Source organism: Eleutherodactylus coqui, chromosome 3, assembly GCF_035609145.1.
Source record: "Eleutherodactylus coqui strain aEleCoq1 chromosome 3, aEleCoq1.hap1, whole genome shotgun sequence".
Lineage (NCBI taxonomy): Eukaryota > Metazoa > Chordata > Amphibia > Anura > Eleutherodactylidae > Eleutherodactylus > Eleutherodactylus coqui.
The window spans coordinates 290,664,102-290,678,507 of NC_089839.1; positions in this window are offsets into that span (position 1 = coordinate 290,664,102).

Below are 14,406 nucleotides of genomic sequence, written 5' to 3' on the forward strand. Positions count from 1 at the left end.
GAGGCACAGTGGTTCTCCTCGCCCAAAGAATTTCAGGGTGCAAAAATCAGCCACAAAGGTGATGGTGCCTGTGTTCTGGGATAAGGAGGGCGTGCTGCTAGTGGACTACCTTGAAAATGGTTCCACTATCAATGTAGGGTATTACATTGAACTTTTGGACCAATTAAAGGCAGCTCTGAAGGCCAAAAGGTGCGGCAAGCTGTCCAAAGGAATCTTGTTCCTGCAAGACAACGCCTCTGCTCACACTGCACAAGTGATCACAGCAAAACTGGTGGAGCTAGGCTTCCAGCTGGTTGACCACCCACCTTATTCACCAGATCTAGCTCCCTCCAACTATCATCTGTTTCCAAACTTGAAGAAATACCTCAAGGGTCCCAAATTTCACACCATTTCTGATGCCATGGCTGCTACGGATGACTGGTTTGAGGCACAACCAAAATCCTTCTTTTTGCAAGGCTTACAGAACTTGGAATACCGATATAAGAAGTGTGTTGACATCAGTGGAGAGTATGTGGAATAAATGTAAAGTTTCATCTTCCTATCTTGTTTCTTTCTGGGTAAAGCCAAAGACTTATCAGCACCCCTTTGTGTATGTGTGTATATATATACATATATATGCACTGCTAGTCTATTTTCTAGAATAAATCTACAATTTATTAGTCAGCCTTGTCCATTTTATAACAAATCATAACTCCAAAGGTTGTGTTTATAATTCATAAGTCTGGGTCACAGCTTCCCTTAATAGTTGGTAGTGACAGCATGTGTATTGTGCAAGGCATTGTAGAGTGCATCAGACTGGACCAGGTGGTGATTTGAGCTTTCGCTTTGCATGTTTGCAGAAGTCTGGGAAAGCTGGATACAAATCAGCCTGTATTTTAATGACTCCAAGCTTGTAATCTCGTTAGGGTGAGCAATTGAGGCTCTGCCGTGACAGTTGGTAGTGGCAAGGGCACTCGGAAAAGTCGATCTGTGAGTATCAGGGACAGAGGCGGGATCAATAGGTATCGCCCCCCTCTTTCCCTCTCCGCTCTCCCATAACAGGGCTTCTGGACTTCTTATCTCTAATTTGACAGTATACAGGTATGTGGTACACTACTGGTCAAAAGTTTTAGAACACCTCAATTTTTCCAGCTTTTATTGATATTTACGGATTCATGTCAGTAATCTACTTTGAAATAAAAGCACAGATAAAATTAACAAGTTAAGATGACCAAAAATAATGCATTAACTTTGTTTCACCAAAATAAACTTAGATTTTTGACTCTTCAAAGAAGCCACTGTTAAGAAAATTGTAGATCAATGTATCAGTTAATTATTCTATATTGCATTGTAGACTAGGAATATATAGCATGATACTAATGTAAGTAGTGAAGGGGTTAAACGAAACTCTTCTATAGGCCTGCATGTCTTCTGAGGAAGAAAGATTAGAAGATAAGACAGTCTACTAAATCACCCATGTATGTTTATAGAATAACATACACAGGGAAAAGTGACTAGACTGTAGGGCGCCTTCCCATGCCTTTCTCCTGAATTTATGACGGTCTTATTGTATGTAATAGATACACTTAAGGAGGTGTAACTTATGTTTTAGCCTATTATGTATCCTTATTAATCTTGGAGGTATATACTTTTGCTGTGATGTCATTTATGATATATATTAGCTTGACCACCTTAGAATAAATTAGAAATCATCTGATACCGCACAGGCTGGTGTGATGTGTATTTCTCCTGGGCCCAGACTTCTGCACGGGATCTGGGATCGTCTTCTCTTTGATAAACACATAAATTCTCCTTACATTTTTGGTCCTTCGAGCCGGAAAGACTCACTGCAGAGGGAGAGGACAGCCTGGCTGTGAAAAGGTGGGTCTGAAGTACTCTCCGATCATTAAAAGACCTCCGTCTTGCTTAGATGTCATTAGAGGCCAGTCGGGCATCCTGTCTGAAACAGTGACGTTTTTCCGAACTAGCCGGAGAATTTGGAAGCCTCCCAGATAACGTGTAGTAAGTATAACAATGGTTAAACTTCTCTTCTCTCTTCTTCTTCTTCTGTATACTTTAGTGTTAGTAGAATTTACAATGTGTATTGTAAATGAGAGGCAAGTATAGACGAATGGGTTGTCAAGGGACAATAGCAGTAGTCTATGTGAAATGTGTAAGGTAAATGAGAAGTATAGACGAATGGGTTGCCAAGGGGCAATAGCAGTAGTCTATGTGAGACCATAGCCATTGTGAGAAGGCTACAGGAAAGAATTAACTCAGTGCGACACGTAAAAAGCGGTTAGATGACGTCATGGGACACAGGGGTGTCCAGGAACTTTACTTCTTATCTTTCTATTACTTTCTCTTTGATATTGTGTTATAGAGTAACTAAGAATATGAAGAGGGCGGCCGCCTACTAACATAATGTACTATTTGTATTGCTGTCTTATATTGCATGAAGCGAATGTGTGAGTGATTGAGATGAGTGGAATAAATAAATAAATTAAGAGTTCCTAGTTGTAAAGAATTATGTGATAAAATACGGACAAAATCAGCTAAAAGATCAGCAGAAATACGGATTATCCGCTGCTGAAGTCTGGTTAAAAGAAGCCCCAAACTGTCACGCCCATATAAAAATAGACGCCCGACCGTTTGATGAACAATTCAAAGGGTTAATGAGGAGTTCCAATTGAATGAAAAATAGAGAGAGCAGATAGAATAATTCTATGGCCAGATTGGAGTTCTGTAGAAGGAAATTAGAATGGGAGGGGAGGAGATGGTGGACCCCTTCCATAGTATAATCAGAAGGAAATAGGAGGTTATATAATGAGATACATGGTTACCCTTAGGATGGGATCATTGGAGGTGGTTATGTAATGAGATACATGGTTACCCTGAGGATGGGATCCTTGCAGGATGTTTTGCAGAATATGCAAAACATGCAGAAAAGTGTTACAAAGAAAAGGGTGAGAAAGTGAGGTTTTTTATATGGGGAGAAGAATGTGATATGATGGTTCAAGAAAGTCAGAGAGGTCATTGGACAGCAAGAGGATGTGAAAGCAGAGACAGAGGAAGAAGCAGAGGTGGGATGCAGCTCGGGGATTTAAATGTGTGTTGGAATTATGGGAAGTCTAGTGATTTTGCCCGAGAGTGCCCTCCAGCCGATAAAACAGCTTTACACAGTCAAGACATTATTTCTACAACTGCATTCAGTATCGTTCAGAAATTTCGTCCTATGAATGGCATGGACTCAGGAGCGAGCCTGCGCCATCCCACAGTGGGAGCCGGATGCAAGTGATAGCCGGCCTCCTGCTGCAACAGAACCGATCCTCGCTCTTAACCCCTTACATGTCACAATCAATGTACATTGTGACATGCAAAGGGTTCTCAGAGCAAGAGTGCTTCCTCCGTGATATTATCAGAGGGCTGATGGGTTGCCATGGCAACCGGATGCCACATGCTGGTGCGCGGACCTGCCATTGCCTGTGATTGTTATTGTGATCGCTATTGTGAGCGATAATGCATTGCAGTACATGAGTACTTTTTTAGGGACATAAAAAATGTAAAAAAAAAAAATTTAAAAAATAGTGTAAAAAAAGTTTAAAATTAGAGATGAGCGAGCACGCTCGTTTAAGGCAGTTACTCGAACGAGCATCACTCTTCTTGAGTAACTGCCTTAACCGAGCGCGCTCGCTCATCTCTATTTAAAATACATTTTCGCACAATTTCCTGCTTGTATAAAACAACCTTTTTTTAATAACCCATATTTTTTGTATAATTGTGTGCATAATGACCTGTCCAACAAATTGAACACTCTATTCTGCACAGGAAAAAACGTTAAAAGAAAAACTAAAAATCAGAGGCAAAATACTTGTTTTGTTCATTTTGCCTCCCCAAGAAACTCAATTAAAGTGATTAAAAAAAACGCATGTACCCCAAAATGATATCAATAAAAACTACAGGTTGTCACGTCAGAAACAAGCCATCACAGAGATGCATACGTGGGGAAAAAAAGTTATGGGACTTTGACTGCAACCAAGTAAAACATTTATTAAAAAAAGGGATTTTTTCGTGCAAAAGTGGAAAAAACCTTAAAAAAGTATTAATTTTGGTATCGCCATAATCATACTAATCCGCAGGGCAAAAATATGTAATTTATGCTGTATGATTAATGCTGTAAAAAGAATAAAACAATAGTAAAATTGTGTTTTCACTCACTGCCCTCCAAAAAAAAAATTATAAAAGTGTACGATACATTATATGTACCCAAAAATCGTAACCGTCCTTCAGGGGTTAAAGAGGTTGTCCGAGTTGTGGCAACATAACAAATAGTCATATACAGTTGTACCTCGGGATGCGAGTGCCTTAGCTTGCGAGTTTTTTGACTTGCAAGCAGGCTCTCTCATGAACTTTTGCTCTGATTTACGAGCAAAAACTCGGGGTACGAGCCTGCTTGCAAGTCAAAAAACTCGAAAGCTAAGGCTCAGGGGGGGGGATCTATACTCACATGTCGCTGGCTTTTTGTCCTCGCGATGCTCTGCAGCGCTGCTGCAGGCTGTCGCTTCCTCTTCCATGCCAACACAGAGCATTGCTTTCTAGACGCGGGGCTTGAATGCTCCGCCTCCAGCAAGCTAAGCTCTAATTTGGTTAACTCAGCGCCATGTCAGCCAATGAAAGCCGGCGCTGTGTTAACCAATCAAACATTCAATGTCATTGAATGGCTGTGATTAGTTAACCCAGCGCCGGCTTTCATTGGCTGATGCGGCACTGAGTTAACCAATCAGAGCATTAGCTTGCTGGAGGCGGGACATTCAAGCTCAGCATCCAGAAAGCAATGCTCTGTCGTCATGGAGTAGAGAGCGACAGCCTGCAGCAGCACCGCAGATCATCGGGGAATGCCAGTGGTAGGTGAGTATTGATTTTTTTGTTGTACTTTTAGTTAGATTCCCCATTTAAATGCATTGGAACACATTAACGGCGTTTCAGTGCATTTCGATGGGGAAAAGTGCTTTGACATATGAGTTTTTTTGGCTTATGAGCTCCGTCTTGGAACGGATTAAAAACACTTGTGTCAAGGCACCACTGTACTCACCTCTTCCCGCACCCGCTTGGTCCTGCGTCGGTGCTTGATCCCCCGCTTCAGTCTGCGTTTACAGGACATAACGGGCTGCAGCCAATAACAGAGCTCAGTGCTTGATTGCTCTTACAGCAATGTCATTGCGTACTCGCTGCACGCCACAATTCGCCATGCACTATCTTGGCATGTATGTACGCATAATACACACCAAGATAGAACATGCTGAAATCTTTATTGTGCACGTATTTCATGCAGTATGTACGAGTGGCAACACGAGAGCCTATGGCAGATTGGTACAGCGTATTACACGCAAAACCCACGTGCGTAATACGCTGTCACCACACGTCCATGTTTACTTCACTTTAAAACACTTGTGAGGTCACAGCACTTTACTCGTACCTCACTGTGATGTCATAGGCATAGTCTCCAATTTTCAAACAATAAAAAGAGGGATAATTCCATTTTTTTATGTTACGACATTCCCCTTTTTATTCCAATCACTGCCTTTGTGTTCCCTCAGTGATACTGCCCATTTCTGACTCCCTCACATTATTAGGCCCCACTGGGTCTTATTTATTAAAACGATCTCATAGAAAAACCGTATTTGTTGCCCAAAGCAACCAATTACAACACAGTTTTCATTTAACCAGAGCAGCTTCAGAAATAAAAGCTGAGATCTAATTGGTTGCTGTGGGCAACAAAGACAGTTTTTCTTATAGATAATTTTGATAAATGAGACCCAGTGGGGCTTATTTGTTAATATTGTCTAAAAGTTAGCCAGTGCAAACTTAGACTAGATCTTCTTTAATATGAATGATAATTGTCGAAATTTAGCTGGCTTAGCTTATGCCAAAAATTGCATTCAAATTGTGGTGCAATTCGCGGAAATTTGGCACAACTTTTGACACAGTTTAGGCTGTGTCCCTTTTTCAAACAAGTCAGAAAATACTGTCCAAAAGTGTCCAAAAACATGATAAATGTGGTGCAAGCATGTAAGACATAATTTGCACCAGAAAACTGTCATATTTTGAATAGTAAATAACCCCAGTGTGTTTTAGTTGTATTTTTGTTTGAAAACATGTAATTGGTTGACATTTTCTGAGTGCTACAGCAGACAGTGTTACTCACAAAATCTGGGTAGTAAAACGCTACGGCGGATGCACGGGATTTGCCTCTTCGTGTTCTGGCTCGTCTGGTAATCTACTCTACAACACTGTTGGCGAGCTGTTGGAGCTTTTGAAAAAATGGGCAGAAAATGTGATATTTCACCTCATAAATGGGCTACTGTTAAAGTGCTGCTTCAATAACTTCAATGACCCAGTACAAAATAGGTAGGAAATGAATTAATGGTGTCCTGGTTAAAAAAAATGACTGGATTCGGGTCAGGACTTGTCAGTGGATAGAAAGGCATGCTGTGGAAGGAAACGAATCACCATCCTAGGGATGACCGATTACGATTAAAAGTGTGCCAGAAAAATCACAAGGCGTGTGCCAAATCTTTGAAGTTGTAAATGGAAGGAAGTAGTGGTCAAGTTAAGCTGTAGGACTGTGCGGTACAAGTTACCCAGCTTATTCATCCAAGGAGAAGCAGCTGTTGACTTCACAGATGAAGGCTAAAGACCTTACTTGAGCCAAGCAATTTAAGAATTAAGGTTCCAAAGATTGGGAAAGAGTGAGCTTCTATAATGAGTCATATATTGAAATAATGGATGATCATTGCTGGTACATAAGGAGGAAGCTGGAAAAAAATTCCTAGAGGACTGTGTTGTTCAGAAAGTTAAAGCAACCCTCTTGTTCTGGACAAAGATGGCTGAACTGCCTCTCTGACTACTTGATGTACACTGTATGCATCATTAGTCTTAAGACCCATTTACACGCAACAATTATCGCTGAAACTTTACTCAAAAGCCATCGTTTGAGCGATAATCGTTGTGTGTAAATGCTCCCATCTTTCACTCTTCGGCTGAACAATGATTTTTATGTGAGCATAAAATCCATTGTTCAGCCGGAAAGAAGATAACACAGACCACGTGCTGTGTTTGCTGTCCATGGTGCTGTATTCTCCACGGGAGCGCTGATTACATTGTATTCAGCTTGCAGCCCCGCAGGAGAACAAAGGAGCTGAATGCAGAGAACAGACCACCTGGAGGCTCATTTACTTGCAAATTAAGGTGACAAGCTGCTAATAGACATTAGTGTCCATTAGCAGTTTATGCAAAACAATCGCTCTTTTGAACGGTTATCTTTGCGTGTAAATGGGCTCTTAGACACTATACACTTGCCTTGATTGACCAGTGCTGTCCATGCGAGCATTGCTGGCCAATCAGATTAGCATGTAGTTTCTTAGACTACCAATGCATACTATTGCACAGCATGCAGCAGGGAGTTAGAGAAGCAGTTTGGCCATCTTTGTTTGTCCAGGACTGGAGGATCATATTAAAGAGTCCAAGCCATCTGCATGCAGTAAACAAATGATGGATCAGGTCCAGTATTGCAATATGATTGAGAATTGCCTGTTTAATAAGATCAGTGAGTCGTTTCCAGACAGGAACAGAATTTTTATGCAGGATGGACGACCATGCCACATGGCAAAAAATGTGATGCATGCATTTAGCGAATCCGGACTTGAGCTGCTTCCATAGCTAGGCAATAGCCAAGGCATGAACTCATTAGAGAACATTTGGTGCAGCCTTAAATGTAGAAGCGCCTGTAACTAACAAGTTAAAGTATTTGAGAGACTATTGAACGTCTGGTTCAAAAATGAAATCTAGGATATGATCATCAAATCCGTTTGAAGAATGCTGGACAGGATAAAAGCGCTATTAAAAGCAAAACGGCAGCCTAAAAGTATCAAAATATGTTGTATAATGTTGCTTCTATCAGGATTTTTCTAATTAAACTTCCTTTTTTTTGCATTCATTTCTGACTAAATTTTAAGAAATGTACCACAAAAATGCGCTTAGACTAGTAATTTAGCCAATACTATAGGTCATCGATAGTAAATTCACAGAAAACCCTTTTAAGAATGAGTCACCCATGGATATGGCAGCATCAGCATGGCGATTATAGGTAAAGTTACACACCTGAATATATAAGTATTATAAATACCAGAGCATGTCAAAGCCAACCCTATAGTACTAAATAGGGCAATGACCATAAACAGCATTAAAGTTCATATTGCGGATATCACATTAAGGGCTTATTCGTACGGGCGAGAATCTTGCGCAAATTTTGTGAGGTGCAAAATGCACAAAACTCACATGAATATGAGGATCGCTATTTCATAGAAGTGATGCAAGGCGTTTTTGAATAAAAAAGACACCTTGCATTGGTGTAAAAAACTCATGTTGGCAAGCGCGATATCGAGCTGTGTTTCTCATCCAGATATCGCGCTCACCTGTGTGAATGTAGCCTAAGGCCCAATGTCCATGGGCAGGTTTGATTTGCGGAATACGTGCAAAAGGTCCACAAATCAAGCCGCCCATAGGGAAGCATGGGTGTCCGCAAATGAAATAAAGCATGCAGATTTGATTTGCAGACATTTGTTCTGGAAAAAAATCGCTGCATGCTTTATTTCACTGCGGATCCCGCATGAATGGCTTCCATTGAAGTGCTGTCAATGTCTTCTATGTGCAGCACTGCAGCACTGAATGGGTTAACGTCTCTGCTATGTCTGGAAAATGTATTTTGTTGTGTGTCACGTGATTGAGTTATATATATGTGTATGCAAGGTGTAGTGCAAGGGTCTTCTGAAAAAGTTAGTCAGTCTTTCAAGCAAGAGAGAGCCTGTTACCATACAGTGCGGCATGGGGTCCCGCGGTCGGCGCGCGTCGCTCCGGCGTCGGCTCCAGCAGCCTGGAGCCCTGTGTCGAGGTCATCCCAGCAGCTTGGGTTGGCCAGTGGGCGGCGGCGTGGGCGTGCCCGCCCGTAGGGTGCCGCTCGCACTCCTCTGTGCTTCTTATACAGCAGTGGGTGGAGTTGCCTCCTCCCACTCTCCGCCCCTGGGCGGAACCTTGTGGTTAAAAGACTGGCAGTGAACTGAGCTCATTGCCAGTTATTGGTTCTGCATGCACCTAGCCAGTCTGTCTGCGGTTCTCCTCAGCCAGTCCCTAGTTGTCGGTCAGCTCCCTCTGGTCCCCTATTACTCTGTCTGTTTGTGTTGGTTCTGTTTGCCTCTAATCTAGTCTGGTCCAGTCAGCACTAGTTGCTATCCAGCACCCTGCCAGTTTGCCTGTGAGTCCCATCTCCAGCCTTGCAGTTTTGTTGGTCTGATTCATCTGCCTCCTCTGTCGGCACTCTGTTTCCCCCATTAGGTAGTTTCCTGCTTGTCAGTCGCCAGGTCCCTAGCCAGGGCAGGGACCGCCGTCCAGTTGTCCGCCTGGGGTTAGCCAGGGCCGAGGCAAGTAGGCAGGGACAGTGGGGGTGCGGGAAATCAGGGCACCCCAACTGGCGCTCGGGGGGCAGAGTGCCGTAACAGAGCCTAGTTTGCCAGTAAGTGAACCCCTCAGATGCATATTGGTCTGTGTGTGAACAGAATGGAAGAAGCTGAGCGATTGCCTTCTGCTTTGCCTGGAACCAGCCTACCCAGGATATACCAGTGCTAGCCCCAAGCACTGAGTACCCGTTTTCCAAATGTGAGTGTTGACCGGTAGAGAGCTGGAGAGAGAGAAGGAGAGTGGCTGGGAACAGAACCCCACAGATAACTAGGACTGTGGACTTGTCTGTCATCCTGTGATTCCTCCCTGTCACACCACTTCTGTGTTTGCACTGTTATCCTGCTGGTGTATGTAAAGTTTGGACTGTACACAGTTCTTTTTTCTGCAAGTAAAGTAGTTCTACTGACCATTCCCGATTTTGCTCATAATGTTATCTCTGTGTGTGGACTATTTATTACTAACTTCTGGATTCACTGCAGAGGATGGATCAGTGGCGTCACGAGTGACAAAAAGGACTGAAGGTAAACGGCGTATTGGATTATCCTGTGAAACTCCCTGAGCAGTAACTTGGACGAGTCCCGTGCTACCCCCAGGGAAGGAGATGGTAGAGCCCCGTGACAAGGCCTCAATCTAACCCGCTATCTCCTCGGCTGTGGGCCCGCTCTTCAGACACTGCACGCACACATCCGCAGCAGGGTAATCAGAGTGCTCGACCGTGGGCAGGGTAGGATTCCACTGTGGGCTCCTACATGCGGAATCTGACCTGCCCATGGACATGAGCCCTAAATCAATACAAGAAACTATTTAGTGCTGTATGTGAAGAAATAAAGTGATACAATGCTAAAGTCAACATCCCTCAATCGGGGGATCATATATTATAGGTGTGTATACATCATGAAGATATTGCCAGACCCGATACTTGTTTTGGCAAAGCCTCTGTATAGGGGTGACGTTATGTCAGTGAGTTTTACATTTTAAATCATAGTCCACCAATCATAAAAAGAATCTACAACAGTGAATTAATTAAATTAAGTAATCATTCTCCAACTTATAAGCGGCAACACGTCCAAAATCGAGATGCCGCATCTGTATAGTACATTCTGGTATATACAATAGCTTTCTTGGGCTATCATGGTGGCCATGCAGGAAGTACTGAATACACACATTTTAGCTGCTTGTAAAGAAGTGACTTGTGATACACAAGAAATAAAAGAAAATGCATCCACAAACCTTCTGAGCAACAAACATTTATTAAACCAGCTCAAAACAACTAACCCCATTCCATGGTCCTCTTCAGTACACTGCTACTAGACTTGTGCATTCGGCACTAGCAATAATGTATTTGGTAGATATGGAGGAAGCTTCAATCTACCATGGATTGGTCATCAGATCGTCTCTCCTCTCTTTCATTCATGATTGCTGCAGGTTCTTCAGGACTTTGAACATGTCCTATGGTTGCTCCTCAAGTTTGATATGATTGGACCTGGCTCCTGTCCTGGAGAGCTCATTAAAAGACTGTATGTAGACGCTGACCAAAAATACTATAACAGATGACTTCCTATTGAAAGAACAAGGGTGATAGCTTGTAGGCTGTATCATATACATCTAGGGGATCTATATACATCATCAGACTAGAAGAACAGTATATTGATCACCCTATTTCTCCAACTGAATCAGCCTGTCCATGACTTTACCTCCCTACATTTTACCAGAGCTTGTTCTGCCAGAAAAGGACATTACACTTTTGGACAAACCGAACGCATTCTACTTCAAACAGTTATGCCTCTGTTTCAATCAGAGCTACCGACATGCTTCTGGTGTCATTTTAAAGCCAATTGGTAGCTCTGATAGAACTGGAGCTTCACCCATCTAAAGTAGGAACAGGACTACTGAATTTACGGCTGTCATGTCTGTGTGCAGGGGAAGACAGCTCGGCACGGGGGGGGGGGGGGGGGGGGGGGGGGGGGACCTCTCACCGTGGCTGGATGAAGTTACTGTAGGGGCTTGACAGTGGGACTGGAGGGTATTAGGATATGTGCAATGCCTCCGGGTATGGTAGGATAGCCCCAAAAATCCTGCCAAATATCGGACAACTGGGTGACATGCAACAGTTTGCCTCTTTCACATTTATGATAACACATTAATTAACCTCACTTCAACACGTAATTTACCTCATTTTAACACTTTTGTTGTTTATAGTTTACCTCACTTTAACACACTTGTGAGGTCACAGTAGTTTGGGAGTTTCACAATGAGCTGAAGAATCCCAAGTTATAAACCATTGCTGTAGAGCCAAGTTTAGAGGCGTCACTTGAGGCCTCAATGCAAAATCTGTAACACAGCCCCCAACTATAATGCTTTATTCACACTACCGGGCTTACTATATGGAGAATATAGGACTTATGGGCCCCCTAAGGGTCTTGGGCCCGGGATCAACCGCATCTCTTATAGTTACGACCCTGGCCGAGTTAAGTAATACTATGTGTTAGTAACACGACTCAGACCATAAGGGGGTAAGGAAGGAAGGGGGGAGGCACATTTTGGATGACATCACTGTGGTATTTGCTATCACTCTATGGTGCCTAATTCTTTGCATTCCTTTTCAGCAGGTTTCTATTTGCATATGTAGTTATTAAATGGAAATGAGCCTGCAGTTGGTTAGTAAAATGAGTCCCACCTGCTCTTTTTAAATCATCCAGCACATTCTAGTAACCAAAATCCTCTGTACAGTTAAGGAAACCACCTGTTTCCCAGCAAAATGCCCCTTTCTTTTGGGAAATATTGGGCTTGATTTACTGGATTCCGTATTTTGTAACATATGAATTGGTCAATTTAACAGGTTGGAATAATTAAATAAGTCTTTAGTTAAATGGGTTTCATGCCAAAATGGTGTCTTGCACGGTCAAAGGATGCAGAACAAGAATTCTAAACTCGTTCGTAATAAAAGTGGGCAGAGAGTGCAATGATGAGATAAGGTGAATTAGCTGTGCTGAGAAATATCGATAAGTTCAAAGGAGAATGTTGCAAGATAATTGAAGAGGCCAAGTGTCACCATGAAGTTTCTAAAAAATGGTACAAATTAATCAGCACGATTCTTTTTTTACTTAAACATGTTTATACCGTATAAGGACTAACTCTTTAATATTCATGCATTAAATATTAGCAAACATTTTTTTTAAAGACCCCTTCCCTTACGTACTGCTGAGCTAATTTATAATGAATTGTTGAATCTATTGGAGACTCCTATCTAGTAGTGCATTGGACCTCCTTTGGCCAATTTCTTCTTTCCAAGCAAACGAAAAGAAAGGAAAAGCTGCTCTCTGTAGGTAAAAGGAAATATCTTGCTTTTTTTAATTTTATATGTGCCTTAAATATGTCTAGATTGATCAGGATACGTTTCTGCTCAGATGCACAGAGCATGGGAAACCAACAAGGGGAATTCGAGCTCCTATCGCAGTAAGAGAACAACAGAAAGGACACCATTGTAGGCATTTACTATAGGCCACCTGGACAAGCAAAAGATATGGATGAACTCTCTTTACATCAGATGGCCAAGCTCTCAAAAACGTACGACATAATGATTATGGGAGATTTTACCTATCCAGACATTTGTTGGGAATCTCTCTCAGGCAAAAGTAACGGATCCAACAAATTCTTATCCGCTTTTGCTGACAACTTTATCTTCCAAAAGGTAGAAGAGAAAACAAGGAGATCTGCTATCTTGGACCTAATTCTTACCAACTGATAGAAAATTTTTGAGGAAGTAAGGCTGTCTGGGACCTTAGGAGGCAGGGATCATGCTATCCTTGAATTTTGGATAAAAAGGAGATGAAGACGTAAGAAGACTCAGACCTCACAGTTGTATTTCAGTAAAGTAGATTTTAATGGACTCAGAAAGAGTGTAGGAAGAATCCAATAGCGGGATGTTCTTAAGGACACAAAAGTCCAAGAAAGATGGGAGATATTGAAAAATGAGATTCTCAAAGCAAAATCCTTAACAATCCCTAAAAGAAGGAAGAATGGGAAGCATTTAAAGAGTCCAGGATGGATGAACACAGAACTTACACACATGTTAAATAAGAAAAAAATCAAGAACCACTTAGTTGGCCGAAACGCGTAGCATAGGCCTCTGTACATCGTGTATGAACTTTTTTATATATGACCATTATTTATGAAATAAATGAAGATTTGAGGAGAACCCCTATACAACACTCATTGGAGACATTTGGAAGCAAACTTGGACATCAGGGGAAGGAGGTTCATTTTCCGGAGTGACTCATTCACACAGGGATACCTCCTTACCCCATAGAGTGAGTACCCACAATTCTGATCTTCTCCTCTCAAGGAGCCCATATACTTTTACATTCTAACCATATCTCACCCCCAATTCACACTTGGGGTTTTTTGTTTTCACATTGTACATGCGGCTCTCCATTTATGGTGGATATCAAGAGGATTGAAGCAAATAAGACAGGAAATTGAAATCTAATCAAGGCGCTCTCCTCCCTATATAAAGAAGAATATAGTGCAGTCTGCAGATACTGTAGTGCAAGTGTCAGAAAAGCTAAAGCTAATAATAAATTGACACTTGCAAGAGGCCAGAGGCCAAAAGCAATAAAAAAGGATTTGGGGGTATGTCAAAAGCAAAAGAAAAGTCAAAGATGCTATAGGATGTTTACAGGATGAAAATGGTGAGTTAGTTAAAAATGATTTTGAGAAAGCCGAACTTTTAAATTCCTATTTTGTATCTGTTTTCTCTCAGAAAGTAGATGTAACATTAACTGATTTTCCCTGTTCTATTGAAGAAATAAAAGAATGTAGGCTATCTATAAACAGAGAGATGCTGAGGGAACACTTAGCTAACTTAAATGAATTCAAGTCTCCAGGTTCAGATGAATTACTTCCCAGGATACT